The sequence below is a fragment of the Panthera pardus genome, unplaced genomic scaffold, assembly GCF_024362965.1.
Source record: "Panthera pardus isolate Hobbes unplaced genomic scaffold, ASM2436296v1 HiC_scaffold_8, whole genome shotgun sequence".
NCBI classification, from domain to species: domain Eukaryota; kingdom Metazoa; phylum Chordata; class Mammalia; order Carnivora; family Felidae; genus Panthera; species Panthera pardus.
In genome coordinates, this window is record NW_026527013.1 from 38,219,547 (window position 1) to 38,237,943 (window position 18,397).

Sequence of the window (18,397 nt, forward strand, 5' to 3'; positions counted from 1 at the left end):
CTATCTCTAAAATGTAGTCTGAGAAAATCTACTCGCGCACTTTCTAATTTCTTTATTAAAAATCTAGTCCTTGCTATATAAATCAAAGTTGGCTGTGGAATTCTGAGGAACAACCATGACTAGCACCATCCCGTATGCTTACTTTCTTGCCTTGAATGTGAACATAAAACCTTGATATGGGGCAACTGTATTGATCCGTGTGGGAAAGCCTCAGGAAACAGCAAAAATACCAGTCCTGATATTTTCGATTTTTGCTAATCAGTCATAAGTAAGCCTATCTAATATAAGACGGTCATTTGAACTCTTGTAAATCTTATCTTTGGGGGGTGGGGCAGAAAAGAGAGCAGGGGAAGGAGTGTTGCCCCAATTCAATCTGAAATAAAATAGGCAGTGGGCATGACAAACACATTTTGCTAAATTACGACTATTCTGTGTAAACGAACATAGTTCCCTTTATCTCCTTCTATACCGTTTTCCTTCATTCACCTATTTGACTTGTATTTATTGTCGAAGCCTTTGCTCTAGTCTCCAAGATGGCTACCCACGAATCCTTCCTTCCCTGTGCATTCATACAGTGGGGTCTGGACTGCCTTCTCTTGAATCTAGACTGGCCTTTGTGGTTTGCTTTGACCGATTAAATGCAGCGGAATCAACATTTTGGGACCTGCGAGGCCCAGGCCTTAAAAGGACTGGCAGATCTTTCTTGAAGCAAAAAGAAGAAAGTGATTCAAGGAGGGAGGGATACTCAACTGGGCTCAAATGCTGCTGACCGATCCAGTTGGAAGATGAACAGGAACTTATCAATTGGATGCAGTAAGGTGGCCATCATTCATGACCTGGATTGTAGCTATCTCTGCAGAGCTTTCAGAGTCAAGTCCTGATAGAAAGTATATTCAAGAAAAAATGGGAAGAAAGGAGTACAAATAACTTTCTGATCTTTTCATGAAAATCCAAGAGCAACTGAAGGAGGGATGATAATAGGTGGAGAGTGGTTGTTTTAAGGTGGCAGAAATAGAGTCAATTTATCTAAATCTCGTAATACAACTCTTAGATTTAACCCACCATTTAAGACAGTATGGCCTCCCTGTGAAAACATAATTCCTAACAGCAAGGTTAATGCTTGGCATGTGATGTCTTGGCAAATTATCCTCCTTGTATTTCAGTGTCTTCATTTCTAACATGAACACAAATGATCATTTTATAGAACAGTTGCCCTGATAAAATTTCTTCATGTGTGCTTTTAAGTTTGATAGTTCTCATTGTTGCAGCTTGTGCTATTTGAACTTGGTAGAAGATATAAAAATTGATGTCAAAAAACATTATTTTAATAAATACAATTTTTCTATATGTAAGGGAAACCAAAAAAAAAGTAATTCTTCGTTCTTGGGATTTCCTCAAATTTTGGAGGAATATGTAAGTTAAAGAATGGAAGGAGTAAATGTGGGAGATGAAAATATTCAAAACAAAACTATACACGTGTTTATTGTTTATTATATTCCATCAAGATAGTCTTTTAATTAATTTTTATTAACTTCACCTGTTTATGCCACTGCACTTTGTGAAAAATATGTTACCATATTTTAGCATGGTCAGGCCATATCTTGGGTAGAGTGACTGGTAGTAATTTAGACTGGAAAGGCTAAGTGCCAATGTAAATGAAAAACCATCTCACGTCTACAGTTGGAACTACATATCCTAGGAATTACATGTTTGAATGCTGTTTTTATTATGTTTGAGATCGCCTCTGAAGACAGTAGTTTCAAAAAGTCAATCCTATTTGCTCTTTTGACAAAAATGTATTAAAAAAGGAATGGATAAATGAGTAGAATATTTTGAACTTAAAAGATTCAAATTAACTGAATAAATATTTATAATCATTTTGATACATTCTTTAGAATTATGCCCCTTTTGGCATAATATTTTGTAATATTTTGTGTACAATTTCAGGTTCATTTCATGTTGGCACCTGTTCTGGGTTCTCAATGGCACAACATGTGTTTTAGGCAAGTGCCAGTAATGTGTGTCTTTCATGGTACTTGTAGGGATATTCTTCTTGTAATTGCAAGGCGGAAGTTGTCTGTCGTCCAATGATATGTGCATAATTGTCTCTGTTCACTATAGCCAAAGTTTGATTGTCAGCAGTATTGAGGATTATGTTCTGGTTCCTTTTTATTTTAATAATTAATTACATTTCCTTCTAATAAAGGGGACTTGGAACAGTGACTCATGTTTTTCTCAAGCTTGCTTGTTTCAGTTTCCTGGTATTAAGCTAAAAGGTATCCCCTTTAAAAGTATGGGACTTTTAACGGTATCAATTAAAATTGCACTTTATTTTTGTTACACAAAAGCAACCTCACTGACCCATTGTGACAAATGTACATGGCAAGAATTTGACAAATTTTGTATAAAATAGTGATCTCTTTTCAATTCCCAAAAGACCAATGAGACAATATAAGATTTACTGGTTAGTTCTTACTACATGCCAAATATTCTCCTCTTGCCTCCGGAGAACCCTAGTATTTCCTTTCCATGAGTGCTAAGCCCATTTGCTCACAAATATCAAGCTCCCTCTGTCCTCTGTCTAGAAAGAAGTAGGTACATCACCATCTAGGCTAGCTCTTGACATGTTGCCAGTTGATATGACTTTATCTTGGAAACTTGTGTCTTCTTTCTGGAAATTTAAAAAGAGGACTAAAAGAGGTTGAAGATCTTAACCGTAATAATGGCTCTGGTTTTTGAATAATTATTCTGTGACCAACACCACATGATATGTTTTCCATCCTGGATCTCTTTCAACGTCTCCCCATCCTGAATGGAGGTAGGTACTATTTTATTTTCATGAACTGGAGGCTCAGAGAGGTTATATAACTTAGGGTCACACAGATAGAACATCACAGAAGACACAAGCATAAGTTTATCTGGCTTCAAAGCCCCTCCAAGTAAATAATGTGCACATGGCCTCCCTCAAGGGAGGATTCACTAATGGCAGACATCTGGGGCTTTGCAGCTTTGGAAGATTCCCACTTTGCAAGAGCATGGTTCTGCCCCCCACCAGAAGACTCACAGAACCATCCTGAAGAATGTGTGAGGGGAAACAGAAGAATTAAAAGCTGAGGCTCTGGCGTGGTTATACCCGTGTATGTAGTCTGACTCACTGCCAGCTTCATGACCCTGACTTAAAAACTCAATTCCCATTACCTCATTGTGGAGTGGAAATAATGACAATATGAATCTCACAGGGTTGTTGCAGGATGAAAGAAGATCAAACCTGTGCTAATTTTGACTGAGTTCAGGTGATAATGGGGCCCTACCAGATGAAGACAATACAAACAAATGAAGGATTCAAGTAGCAGAAGTCATGGGAGCATGGGGTGGTGAGGAGATAGAGGCTTTGGGACTGGGTAGAGTTGAATTCCCTTCACAACGTTCGTGTTGCACGTTATGGGATCTCCACTGAAGCTTTTGCTTAGAAAAGGTAATTCCTATCTCTTTTTGATGAAATGTGATTCAAGCAGGAACGGAGTAGAGACTGAGTGGAATGTGTTTGAGAAAAGCTTGAATATCTGAGTATTACTGTGATAGATTCTTCAGTAGTACGCCATTTTATGGTCTGTGCTGTGAATATCTGTGATAAATTTTTATGTTCACTCGGTATTGATACGTTTTCTGGGTTCCAAAAAACTGGTACGCCAGTTTTTAATTCACGTTACAAAGCTCAACTTAACATGGTTTCAGCTTTGGGCGAGTCCATAAAACTCTATGAGCCTCCGTTTTTTCACATTAAATTGGGACATTAATATGAAATAGTATATGTAAAGTGCTTTGTGCAATGTTTAGCGCTCAGTTGATCGCAACAAATGGTTGGCTGTTTTACTATTTTTCATAAAACCTTTATCACTTGTTTATCATTCTTGCAACAAGTTGGGTGAGTACCTACTATACTCCACAAGCAACGCTAAAGGGTGGGGAGAGAGTGGTTGCCGAAATAGCCCTTCTTTTTAGAGGTAGAGAAAAACATATAAGCCATTAAATAGAATGATTTAAGTACACGTTCATGAGAAGAGCTGCTTAAACAATCCGAGGTGAAAGGATAATTTGGTGCCTTTCTCTGAAGAGATGATACCTGGGCTGAGTTTTGAGAGATGGAAAGGAGTGAGCTAGGCACAAAACTAGGTGCAAAGTTCTGAAGGTGGGGAAGAGCTTCACCGTTCGGTCTCTGAGTAAAGCAAAACCCTGAGAGAAGTTGGGACTGAACGCAGGGAAGTGGGCTAGGTGGGCTGTAGAAGGTTTGCTCAAGAGTTGGATTTATTCTGTGTATGTAGAATAGCCACTCGTGAGTTTTCTGCTGGGTAGAGACGCCATTGAGTATTTTTTCCAGATGGCTTTGGTAGCACTTGGGACAGAATGGATCGGAGGAGGCATGGTGGACAAGTGCTGAAGTGGGAGGGGTTTGCAAGTGAGTGCAGGTACATCGTGATAATGGCTTGGGTTCAGACACTAATGGTGGGGCTGGTCAAAAACCTTTGGGTCTTTGGAAGTGGAATGCACGGGACTTCTAGATGGATTGGGTGTGTGGATGTGCCCGAGACTCCTTTCTGATCATAGGCTTTTGGTTTTTGTTTTTGTTTTTTTTTTTTTTCCACCTGTAGAAGAGATGGCTATGTATTATCACTGGAGAGAAATGTCTAAGTTTAAAGTGTGTTGAGTCAACTTTGATGTGTGGGAACTGGGGGGTTTTTGATCATTTGGGCGAATCCTGGCTTTTCTCAGTATTGTCTGGCATACTCTGATTACTGACCGGAAGTGATGCATGCAGGGGAAAAAAAAAAAAAGAAAAGCAGGTCATAGCCCGCAACAGCCTTTGTAGGGTTTTGCCAGATCTCTTGGAGCCAAAAGGAAAAAAGTTCGCCCATAGATACACTTAGCCAAACATTCTCCCCTATTTTGAACCAAGTGGGAAAAGTTAGTAACAGCTCAACAACCAAATAACATGACTATATGGCAGTTACCAGGGCTGGAGGAGTGGGGGAAATAGGGGAGCTCACGTTGAAGGGGTACAGGGTTTCAAGTGTGGGAAGATGAAAAAGTGCCAGAGATGGATGGTGTTGGTGGTGATTGCACGACAATTTGTGCCTCAGGCTACTGAGCTGTACGCTTAAAATGATATATTGTCTGATACCTACGTTTTGCCGCAATTTTTAAAATTGCCCCCCAAAGTGAAAATACACATAAAGCCTTGTGTTGCCCTGTCTTGCCAGCCTCATTGCCAATCCTTGTAAACACACCCATCAGGGGACACGGAAACTGTTGGAGGCCAGGAACCACAGAGTGATGGGAAATGATGGTTCCTTTTGCAGAGTAACCAGGGCTGTGAAACAAAGAGCCAACACCAGTTGATGTTTACTTAATATTTTGGTATGTTGTTCATCATTGGTTTCCGGCACTAATTTTGATTTGTTTGAGATCATACATTCAGATATTATTTATCTTGAATATTGGGGTTTAGGGACTCCCCTCACTGTTGTGTCCAAGGCCAGAACCTCATTCACCTCTCTCTTTGTTTATGGTTGGAGAACCATCACCCCACTGCTTAGCAGGCTTGCTGTGACCTAATGATGTCTCAGAAACCAACCTTGTCTCAGGCTCACTCTGGGGAACGGGACACAGTGGTCCCTGTTGCTATTAAACTTCGCTAATGCTATCAGGGGTATATGTTCTTGCTCCTCGATCTGGCTCTTATCTCTCCCCAGATCAAAAGCTAAGGCAGGAGAGGGGTAGGAACCCATTGCCTGCTTCGAAGTTCTCTCTCTTTGCTACCATCCACTCCTATGCCTCTAACCTGCCCATAAGGACTTTTATCTTGTCTGTATATGTCGAGAAAGTGACTTCATGAAACCCACAGTCAGTGGTTTGGATTCTCTGCTTTGGGACCTCTAAAGTTGTGATATGAATATTCAAACCAAGCTGTAGGAATGCCAGCAAAACTCCTTTATTTTCTCTCGGAAAGTAGTTAGCTGTCAGGTTATTATCCTCTGCCATAGGTTCACGAAATCCGTCCAGAAGTGTATTTGATGGCTGTGTTGTAGGCTTTATGTGACCTCCCCTGAAGCAACTAAACGATTAGGAGGATATAATGGGTTCAGGGAACCTGGAGTGGCAGAGACAGCCACATAATAGCTCAAATATCATAATCCTACTAAGTAAAATTAAATAAGCTTATGGCGAAGTATAAAGTGCCCGAGGCAGGAGTCAACAGTCTGCTTTCTTGTTGAGGCCAGCACAAGAAGGTCCAGGCTTTTCCCTTGGAGGCTGCATTGTGTGGTGTTTAAAGGCATGAGTCTGGGAATCCAATGACCCGGGTCTGAATCTTGGCTCATCCAATGTCCCCTATGAGACACTGGGGTGTTATTTCATCCCTAAATCTATTTAAATTTCCTGGTAATTCCCAGCTTATAAGGCCCCTAGCTCACGAGGATGCTAAGCCTATCCAAGCCTGTTTCCTCACCTTTAAAACACCTGTTTAGCACCAAGGGCTAAACATGATCAAGCATGCAAAGCAGTAAGCACAGTGCCTAGCATACAGTAGGTGTTTCAAAAATGACAGCTATTATTTTCTCCATTTATGACAGGAAAAAAAAAGGTTATCTACTGTGGCTGATTCATAGTTTGTTGAAAGACTGAAGTGATGTAAAAAAATATGAAATGACGTTACATATTATGAAAGGTTAGGCCGAAACACAGGATTCTTTTGCAATGATTTCCAGGTCTCATTCAGTAACTAATAACCGTAATTGTAGAGTATTTAAGAAATCAACTCCTTCAGTGATCCTCAACCATGTTGAGTTGTTCTGTGACTATTACACAAGCTCACAGGCTCTTTGGGTAATAATTCAGGCATTTATTCATTCAGCAAACATTTAATGAGCATCTACTATGTCTAAGCCATGGTTCCTCCATTGTTCTAAGGATATGGGGCAGTGACCAAACCACAACCAGAATATTGTAGACTTTGGATACAGTGAGTGAAAAGCCTATAGATATCCAAATTGGGATTTCAAATGGAGAGCTGATTATGTGATTCTAGAGTTGTAGAATGAAACCTGGCTTAGAAACATAACTTCCAGAATAATCAGGGTATCTGTATTACAAAAAGTCAGCACAAAGAACCTGAAAGCAAAAGTATCATGTCTTATTCTTCAATGTTAGGGGAGAGGGGGAAGAGTTTGGGGAAGGATAAAGGAAGTAGCTCAGGAGGACTTAAGAAGCTAATCTAATTAAAGAAAAATGGTATTACTTGCTTATCTGTGTAAATTTTAATTTGGCTTTGAATGGAAAAGCAAATTTAGCAAATACTTAATGAGTTCTTTATTTGGACTATGGTCCACTACATAAAAACAGAAAACAACAAGAAAGTGTACCAAATCGTTATATACCCTTTGGTATTTAATATGATTAAGAAGAAAACAGCCATCGCCACAAATTCCACCAGGAAGAAACGTTCAGTGTTGCATTGATATATTTCCTCACGTTTGTATTGCATATTTTAGCTTATTGTTGTATCAGAAGATTTTTCATTTGTTCTCTTCTAGGAAAATGATTTTTAATGTTTGGTAAATGTTGAGAGGGATTACAGAATAATCATTTCTCCATTGTTGAAAATCAACTTTTTGATTTATGTGTGTGAATATATATATATATATATATATATATATATATATATATAGTTATGATAATAACATAGTTATCACAATTATAATAATATATTGAACTTCATTTAATTTTCTTATAAAAAAATCCTAAAAGTAAAATGATCAGATCAAAGGCATAAATAAGTTAATATTTATGATCTAATTACCTTGAGAAAGATAATACCATTTACATTCTCAACATTAGGGAAAAGAAAGCTAGTCTCACAGTACCCACACCAGAGTATTTGGTTTTTACTTCCTAATAGATTAGACAAAATGTATGATCCAACTTCTTTGTACTTTTTGTTATGAATATTGTTGAATAATAAGTAAAGCTTCTTAATTCTGATTTGCTTAGCTTTTCTATCATAGCAAATATTTATGACGTTATCTTTTCATTTCTAATAGTTACATATTATATCTTCCCTAACTAATTTACCTAGAATTGCCAAAACAATGTTGAGTAACAGTGGTCATAGTGGCCAGTGTCTGGAAGCAACATGTCTGGGGGCCAATCTGTGCTACATAAGAATAACACCAGAGCAACTTAGGAAAAAATGCCTGGGGTTATAGAGTAGATATTTAAAAGAAAACTATAAAATTACATAGGTGTTTGAGTGGTTTGAATACGTGTAACATTTGAGAAGAAAGTGAGATAATTACTCATATTGGTTTTATCCTAGGATCATTTTTTACTGATCTCATTTGAGAATGAACAAGGTTTTCTGTATATTTTGGACTAAAGTAAATTAAAGACTTTTCATCCAAAACGGATTCAAAATACTTTTGTAGATCATATCTTAACACATAGTCCCACCATGTATTCCTATGTTTCCATAATTTACAAACCTGTTTTTTTTTTAACAAATAGAGAAATTTCTGAAGCAATGGATTCGTTTTAACATTCAAATAAACATAGCACATTCTCATTACTAATTTTTTTCTCAGTAGCATACATCTTTGTGATCCTTGACTAAGCCATTTGTTTGACCAGTTTATGTAAATAGCAGATGTTTCTGAAGCATTTTTTAAATATTAAAGGAATACTTTACAAAATAGCTTTTATATGACCTGAAGTAACTCTTCATAATTTGTGGAATCCTAAAGATGTCCTGTAAATTTTATACTCATCTCTTCAAATTTGACTTTTCACTTCATCAACAACATAGGGAGTGTGTGGTAAAAAATGTAAATGCTCGATGCTCTGCTGAGACTCACATAAATATAGATTTGTTGGAATTACTACAGCTATCTGTCAGCCTCATGGCTTTTGGGAGCCAAAATTTCTTAACTCCAAAATTATGAGCATGTGACAAAATATGATTTATATTGCTTTATGAAACTAAGGCTTCCATATAAATAAGTTAATAGACTGAAAAAAAATGGAGTTGAGCTAATGAGAAATATACCTTAATTCATCTTTGAGTGATCATTTGAAAATGTGGGTCTTAGATGAATTCTGTTTTAGAGCTAGACGCATCTGAAAGACAATATATGAATCTTGCGACTTTAGTCTTAGAGAAATTTACAATGGAAATAGAGACAGAAATGTTTTTACTTGTAATAAGCAGCCCATCAACTCCTATTCCGCGACATCCTCATTGTCTTAGTTTTTAGAGAGAGACGTTGCAATAGGACAGATAATAGGCACATTCCAGTTGTACCCTCTTAATTGTTTAAATTCTTTGAAACCAAGTTTCTTTCATCTGTAAAATAAGGTGGGGACTGGGGGAGGGTGGAGAGGGGAGTTGGCAAAAGTACCCAAGTCATTGAGCTCTCATGCGAATAAATTGTATTTAACTCAAGAGCCTGATAAAATGCTAGCAAATATGGTAGTGGTTAATAAAAGGACTTGGTTATTCTTTACTGTTAGCTTTCTCCCAGGCTGTAGACCAACTAGAGGTCCAGGTAATTAAATAGATATAGATAGATATAGATATAGATATAGATATAGATATAGATATAGATATAGATATAGATATAGATATAGATATAGATATGTATGTGTGTGTGTGTCTGTGTATATATAAAATCTATTGATAGCATTTTACCAAAATGTTTATGATTAAAAAACACTTTCATGGATATTAGTGTTCTCATTATTTCGAATTACACGTTTCTAATATAGGGTAGTTTTTTCTTTAAGTGGACTAAGGAGAGTATGTGATGATTTTATGTGATAATATTGATAAACATTTTTAATAACACTTTTGAATTTAATATGTATTCAAAATATTACTGGAATGCCAAAGCCTTCATTTTATGGTGGCATTAAGTTTTCTTGTTAAATGCATTTAATCAAGAAAAAAAAAATCTGGTTGGTTAAAAGCAATTAGTAGACATGGCATACAAACCTGGAAAGAATGAGGAATTTGGTACATGAATCTCTGGTGTAGAAAACATTGAGTCAGGGGAATGTTCGAGGGAGTTAGTGATGATTGTCACTGTGAATCTCTAAAGAGAATATATCACTTTATATTACAGTTAAGGATTATTGTCAAAATATGGCTCATCAGTGCTATAAGCTGGTCTATTCTTTTACTTTTGTTCCCTTCATTCTTAAAGCCAAATTCTTTTCTTGTTCACACTCATAATTTATATAATAGATATTTACATTCTCCCTATGGGCAAAAGATGGATCTGCCATTACATTTTAGTGGAGCCCACATGGATCAAGGTTTTTTGGGGACTGTCTTTGTATCCATTATATACCTCAAGATAGGAAAGCCAAAATGAAGATCTCTCATTTTCTAGATGAGGCAATAATTTAGGTAAATTCTGAATTCTTTGATGCTTGAGAAAGTCTACATAATTCCAGAATGCAAGTTTCAGTGTAGGCTCCTGCCCTGCTCTCACATAAGGCAGTCTCAAGTACTTTGGGTTAAAGGATTCTCATTAATGTTTTTGAATAAAAAATAATTCTTGGTCATTTGGATAAAATAATTCAGTTGTAAGTTTACTGTTTCCCCTGAATAATGTGAAAATGAAACAGAATCACAAATCAGTTTATTTCCTAAGAATAAAATTTTTTGCTAATTCTCAGTTCTAACTTTTCCATAATTTTGTTCCAATTTTTTTCTGGATTTTTTTTCCTATTTATTTTCACTGTTTTTGCAATTCAAAAACATTATTGAAAATGTGGTTAAGATTTAGTCTGAGGATCTATTTCTTGCTCAAAGAAATGTACCTTTTTAGCTTAGGTTTCCTTTTTGAAAAAGCTCAAAGCAAATTCATTGGCAAATATCTTCCTTTTGCCTAAGGCAAAAACTAGTGAAATTATGCCATATGAAAGAGATTATTAAATATTTTATTTTGCTTTTTTGAAGAAAGTCATGAGCAAACATTTACAAGGTTCTTCTTTATACTGAAGTTTATTTTTATAAACCTTGGCTGAAGCCCTTCTTGTTCTCCTCTCGCTAATCGTATTTCTTGAGTATGTCTTTCGTGCTTACCAAAATTCAACAGATAATTAACTGGCCTCATTTTTCCAGGGTTACATAAAAGTGTGACCCTATACACTCTGCTAAAATCTTGGTCTATTATGTTCTTGTCTTTGAATATGATCCATCACCTGAGATTTATTCTATAGAGGTAATATGTATATTTATATAGAGTGCCTTCTAGGGGAATGAGTGGTTGTTTGCAGTGTCTTGGTTCCTTAGAATTTCAGTTGGTATTCATTCTAAAGTACTAGAACTTGAATGGAGGAATAATAAAACACGTATTTCTTACTAAACCACCATCTGAAAATAGACATTCCTGTTACTGAATTGGATTAGTTCAGGTGGTATTTTTTCCCATGTCTGCTATGTTGCAGTCCTGGAAGTAATGTTTGAATGTCTCCCATTTGACGCGTATTGTCATGGGCACTTTATATGCATTGTCTGCATTAAAATCTCACAGCAACTCATTGTTTTATGAAGTCGATCATACGTGGTTTCGGTTGGCATATTTTTCTGAAGGCTCTACATACCAAAACTGGTGGAGTATCAAATAAAATCTATTAAAGGTTTTTATTTCAAAATTATAAACCATGTGTCTGATGGACATTTCTGCCTAACCAACCTGATAGAAGTCAGAGCTTCTGATGTATAGTCACAGATGCCCAGTTCGTAAGTCAGTTGCGTTGTGTTTTTGAGGTTAATTTAGGGAGGTGCAGAAAAAAAAAAGATGGTTTGGATAACCTTATTCTGCATAATAATATGTGAAATTCAAATGATAGGCTTAAGAGGCCATATGCCTATCCCACACCTTGGTCTAGGTAGACCCATCCAAGTTTGGCGACATAGAGACAAAATCAAGTTTGGGTATCCTGCCTCAGGGACTCAAGAGCAGAAAAAGCCAGAGACAAAAAAACCAGTCAATTTTTTTTTTCCCTGGAGAATTGCTACCGAGACCAAACAAATCCCCAAAGCCAGGAGTGGGGGCCAAAAAGGAAAATGGAAACAAGCACATACATGGATTGAAATGTGAACAGACAGATACGCATCTGGGTTGATTTCTAGCCCTTGAATGTCACTGACTCCATATTGTGCTTATACAAGAGATGGGCACATACTTTGTCTTAATGGTTCAAAGCTGACTCTACATAATGCATCTATCTGCAAGTGGCTTTAGGTCTTTTGGTTCTCCTGTACTATAGATCACTAATTGGCAGACTATTACTCACAAGCCAAAACTGGCTCACCACCTTTTGTGTAAATAAAATTTGATTGGAACACAGCCCCACCCATTCATTTCCTTATTTTCTATGGCTGCTTTCCCACCACAATGGCAGAGTTGAGCACTTGTGACAAAGTCTAAAATATTCATGATAGAGTTCTTTACATAAAATGTTTGCTGACTCCTGCTGTAAAGAAATCTTGTAATAGGATTACCAAATGTCCTCATTTGGATCCTCTGATCATAGATAAAGATATATAGATAAATGTACACATATGTGTATCTGTGTGTATATAATGCATATATATACACGTATGTGTGTGTGTTTTCGCAGAAATTTCCTTAAATTTGCTAAAAGATTTTTCTTGACCCAGAACAGATATTATGCTTTCCATCCAATTTCACTCATAGCATCTATAAAAAATTTCCAGATTTTGACAAATAGCTTATAGTTTTCAAAATACAAGGTCCATGTTTGGAAGCAGTCTCAAATGTTTTTTTCATCAACTTTCAAAATAGTGACTTTATTGAAACATTCATGAGTTGTGAATGAATTTTTTTGGTTATATCTTAAATATCTGTGTGATTAAGACTTTTTACTGCTATTACCTTTAAGCTGATTGGGCGTGCATTCATCATGGATATTACATAGCTTCTTATTTTCCCAGTATCCTTACCATCGTTATCACAATGCTTTGCTTATATTTTGGAAGGATTTGTTGATATTTAAAGTTATGCAATTGAGAAATAACTCATTATCTATGACTTTGAGACCTAGGAATGTTGTGCATCAAATGTAACCCATATAAGACATTAATGAACCTTATATTGACCTGGACCCTTGTAGATATGCTTCCATATGGCAGTTTTGATCTTGTCAAGATTCAGAGATACCCGGTAGACAGAGAGGACCAGATGGGAAGGAGCTAGGCTGACTTGATATAATTAATCTTCTTGGGATTCAAGCATAAGAATAAAAACCATAGTAAGGATTGTATATAGTTTGAATTAATTTAGATATTCTCTTATTAAATAAGTATGATTCTCTTCTGCTTCTAAGAATGATGGAGTGGTGGTATTAGATTTGTACTTAGGTCATAAACAACCAGATCTGATCAAAAGATAAGAAATGAAATCAAATAAAATGCAACGTAACACTGTGATCCCTAAGAGAAGGGGGAAAAAAAGGCAGCAAGCCCTATGATTTCCCTGGATTTCTATATGAGATACTTTGCAGACAGCAGTGTAGGGAAGGGAACCTAAGCAAAGCACAACAGTCTCCTTGAGTTGAGGACACAGAGTTCAGAGTTTGGTGAACCTGAAACATCTGGAGTTTGATGAACAGAGTACAGGAGAGAAGGGAAGTACACTGAGAAAAAGTTCCAGAAATCTATAAAGGGTCACCTTGAGTCTTTGGCAAAATACTAAACTGTTCGGGTGTAAGGTGAGAATCCCTGAGGCCAGCAAAGAAAAAACACCAGTGAAAGAATAACTTCCAGGTAGTTTTAAGTAGAACAATTCCCAGAGCTCAAAAGGGTGGGAGATAATGAAATTCCAACAGGGTAAGGTGACACAATCTCATTAAAACTGTGACATTTAGCAGATAGCAAAAAAGGTCACACCATAGTAGTAGGTAAGCTAAACCCTAAATATTCTTCTTTAATTCTTCTGCTCCAGCAGAGTTTTAAAACAAGACTCCAAGGATAAAGCTTAATGCTGGCCTGAAAGAAAAAAAAAAAAAAAAGAAAAATCCTTGATACTTTTTAAAGAAGTAAAAATCCAAACACTCAAGAAAATTATCAGAATTTAACTAAAAATGGCTTCACATGGTTAGTGTAGTAAAGAGAGGAGGAAAAATGTAATCCACGACCAGAAGAAAAATCATTCAATAAAAATAGGCCCACAAAGATAGAGATGATAGGATTTGGAGATAGCTACTATGAATATGTTCAAAGGCTTAAAGGAAAACGTGAACATAAAAGTATACGAGTGGGATTTATGTAAGGATAGCCAAATGTACCTTCTAGAAGTGAAAATACAGTAGCTAATATAAAACATTCACTGGTTGTTTTCAATAGCAGATTAGACACTGTAGGGAAAAAAGTCAATGAGCTTGAAGACATTGCAGTAGAATAGAAACTATCCAAACTTAGGCACAAAGGAAGAAAAAAACTATGAAAATAATGTATGGAACTCAGTGATTTGTAGGATAGTGTCAAGCAGTCCAATGCACATGCTGTTGTTCAGAAGGAAAGAGGGAAACGAGACAGAAAAAATATTTGTCCAGATTTTATGAGTATAAACTCAACCAAGAAGCTCAATGAACCAAAAGCAGGATTAACACAAAATTATGCCAAGGCACATTATAATAAAATTTTAGAAACCAGTGATGAAGGAAAAAAAAATCATAAAAACAAAGTTGTATTAAACAATGGAGACAAAGATACTAGTTATTACGAGCTTCTCAGTAGCGATTAAAACCAGAAGGCAATGGAACAACATCATTAAAGTTCTGAAAGAACAGAAATATATGTACAATTCTGTATCCAGTGAAGATATGCTTTAAAAATAAAAGTGCTGTAATTTTTTAGAAGGAATCTGAGACAACTTATTGTCAACAGACCTGTACTTCAAGAAATGTTTAAGAAGCCCAGAAATGGTATCCATATGAAGCAAATGTAAAACATTTTGCTTTAGTGGCTTTGAAAATTTAAGAGGCAATTGTTTAAAGATGGCAATAAGAAAATTTAAACTGATATAGAAATAAAATTTATAGTAACAGGAACACAAAGGATGGGAGAAGAGAAATGGAAGATTTTATAGTCTACAGGATATGATATAGTCTTATTTGAAGGTACATGGTGACAAGTAAAGCATGCCTGCTATAATCCTACAGCAACAACTAAGAAATAAAGCGAGTAAGTATAGCTAAACAAGCCAAGAGGCTGATACGGTAGATTAATTGGAATCTAAAAACATCTCAATCTAAAAGAAGATAGGAGAAGAAGAAAAAGAGGACAAAGAGTAGATGAGACAAACAAAAAAACATTAACACAACAGACCCCGTGGAGTACTGTAACATTAAATATAAATGGTCAGATAATTGAGAATCTTCCTGTGAAACTATTTGTGATGAGCTAATATAATTATTGGTACCAACAACTATTGTGTGACATTTTGTCAAAAATATATTTGATTGTGATTTTATTGGTGTTAAAAAAATTTGGGAATGACGTTTTAATTTTTTTTTTTGGAGATTAATTTCATGAAATACAATGAAACTTAAATATCACTTGTAAGAAACGTTACTGCACACAAAACAAAAATCACTTAAAGGAAAAAAGTTCTCAATGGACTAAGATTTTTTTCCTATTGGGAAAGAATGCTGACCACGGTAGGTGTAGGCATGTATTCTGATTACAAAATGGGCCCCAAGACATTGTCTGTGTCATTTAAGCTTCCTCACATTTGGTTTCCTCTTCTGTAAAATGAGGGGGTGGTCTGTATTACTAAGATGTCTTGGGGCCAAAGATCTTTCAAGGCACAATTAACATATCAGTGATGATCTACTATTTTTTTTTTAATTTTTTTTTCAACGTTTTTTATTTATTTTTGGGACAGAGAGAGACAGAGCATGAACAGGGGAGGGGCAGAGAGAGAGGGAGACACAGAATCGGAAACAGGCTCCAGGCTCCGAGCCATCAGCCCAGAGCCTGACGCGGGGCTCGAACTCACGGACCGCGAGATCGTGACCTGGCTGAAGTCGGACGCTTAACCGACTGCGCCACCCAGGCGCCCCTACTATTTTTAAAATGTACCCCTGCTTTTATTACCCCTTTTGGCTTCAGAAATTAGAAAAGAAAAGCCTCACAGAGTGAGATATATTTAACCCTTGTGTCTTTACGTCCTTCAGAGATGTGGCTTTGCATATGAACCCTCAGACTTCTGAACTCAAAACTCTTTGCTCCCTAAACTACTCTACATATCATTTTCAACGTCTTTGAATCTCACCATTTTCCTTGTGTTCTTGGCATCCATGTTTGACCTCCTCACTAGATCCTGCTTGTGAATCTTTTCTACAACCTATATTCCACCAAGCTAAATGACATATTCTGGTAGACCAGGTATTGTGTTTGTTCTGCAGCTACAAAGAAGAGGAGGATGCAGGCCTTGGTCCTGATCCTTTGGCTGCCACTTACCCCTAGTTCTTAATCACTCTCCCAAGCTTCTTGTCAGCTAGGATATCTAAAAACAAAACCAAGAAAACAAAAAACAAACAAACAACAACCACAAAAGACCCAAGACATTGACAGTCAACACTAGGAACCTAGAAAATGTAGTCCTTTTTCTAAGATATGTTTAGAACTTAACTCCCAAAGGTCTAAGTAGAAGATACTTGAGAAAGAGGAACACATGGCTAGCTTGGTCAGAGGAGCACGTGATTGTTGATTTGAGGGTCATGAGTTGGAGCCCCACATTGGATGTAGAGCTTACTTAAAAAAAAGGGGGGGGTACTTAAGAAGGATAAAAAAAAAAGGTATCCAGAAGCAAACAAGTTAGAGAGATAGGTAATCAATGCAGTTTTCTTGACTATAGGACTTTTTAGAATCTTCCATATGGTAATGAGGATCGGAAAGGGGCAATAAAATTGAAGCTCCATAATTTTAAAATTTGTGACTAACATTCAAGTTTGATGAGGCTGTGACTTAAAATAAGGTAACAAAATCACCCTGTGAAATTATAATTTAACTGTGTCCCTACTGTCATAAAACAGAAAAAGCTACCATGAAACTGATGTTAAAAATTACTGTAAAGGCTTGTTTTGAGATGGACACGGCCGAGGAATGACTTCACCAATAATAATGTTTCTTTTCTCAACTCCTAAGAAATGTGCACCTTTCGTTTTTCTTTGTAAAATCTCTTGGTACTGTAACCACTCACTATGCTATATACTTGGTGAGGGCCTAGATGCTATCTCATTCACTCTTATATCTAAGAAGGCAGGAGCATTTGAGATTATTACTGATGAACATTTGTCTCTTGCATTTCCCCAATTGGATTTCCTTTCCTTTGAAGGCCACCATTGATCTACCTAAAGTAGCACAATTATAGTCTGAAAGGTGGTACATCGTAGTACATTAAAGCCAACAGAGACCAGAATATTGCAGAATTGTTGAGGCTAAAATGGAGGCAGATTGAGATTCAGTGTTTATTTTCAGAGAAGATTTTTACATTTTATCAGATTCAGTCTGTTTGGGTGGCTTAGATTTGAGTCTTTCTAGAGGTAAGGATTTTAAATACATGAACTAGTTCTTGATTTGTGGACAGAAAATGCCTTTTATAGAAGACTCTTCTTGAATATTTCATTCAGAGCTTTCCTCTGCCCACAGTAACATTAGATGAGAAACATTCAGCCTGTCCATTCATGATAACAGAATCAGCAACATTTTTTGTTGTTTATTTCTAGACATTGGAAGCTTTGGTTCTTGGGCTAAGTAGATACGACAGTATATGTATAATGATGAGAATGATTTTGCTTGTGCTTTGGAATGATGGAAAATGTATAAACACATGAAATATCTAACAAAAAGTGCTTATGATATTTGGAAGCAAGAAGGACATTTTCTCCTGGTTTTGAATAATTTTAATGATCTCACAACTCATTCTATTCATTTTTCCTCTCAATTTCCTTTTACGTTAATGAGGGGAAGCTTTTAAAGGACTAATTCAACACTGATGAAATTAAAAGAAGCAGTTAAACTTCATGCATTGAATATGTAAAAACATATTAACAATTATGGACTTATTTTAACTTACCAAAGTGATTAGACAGACATCTTTAAGTGTGATGGAGTGTAGGACTCAAGCCCATATTATATCATATATCCCTTCTAGTTTAAACATACCAGGCTGACAACCTTCCTGTAACAATGTGTTTACTAATTTTTAATACATGGCATATTTAACAAAATATTTGATCCTTAAAATAGTTTGTGGAACACACATAAGAGTGAACTGTCTAGATTGTTTACTTTTTCCCTAAACCT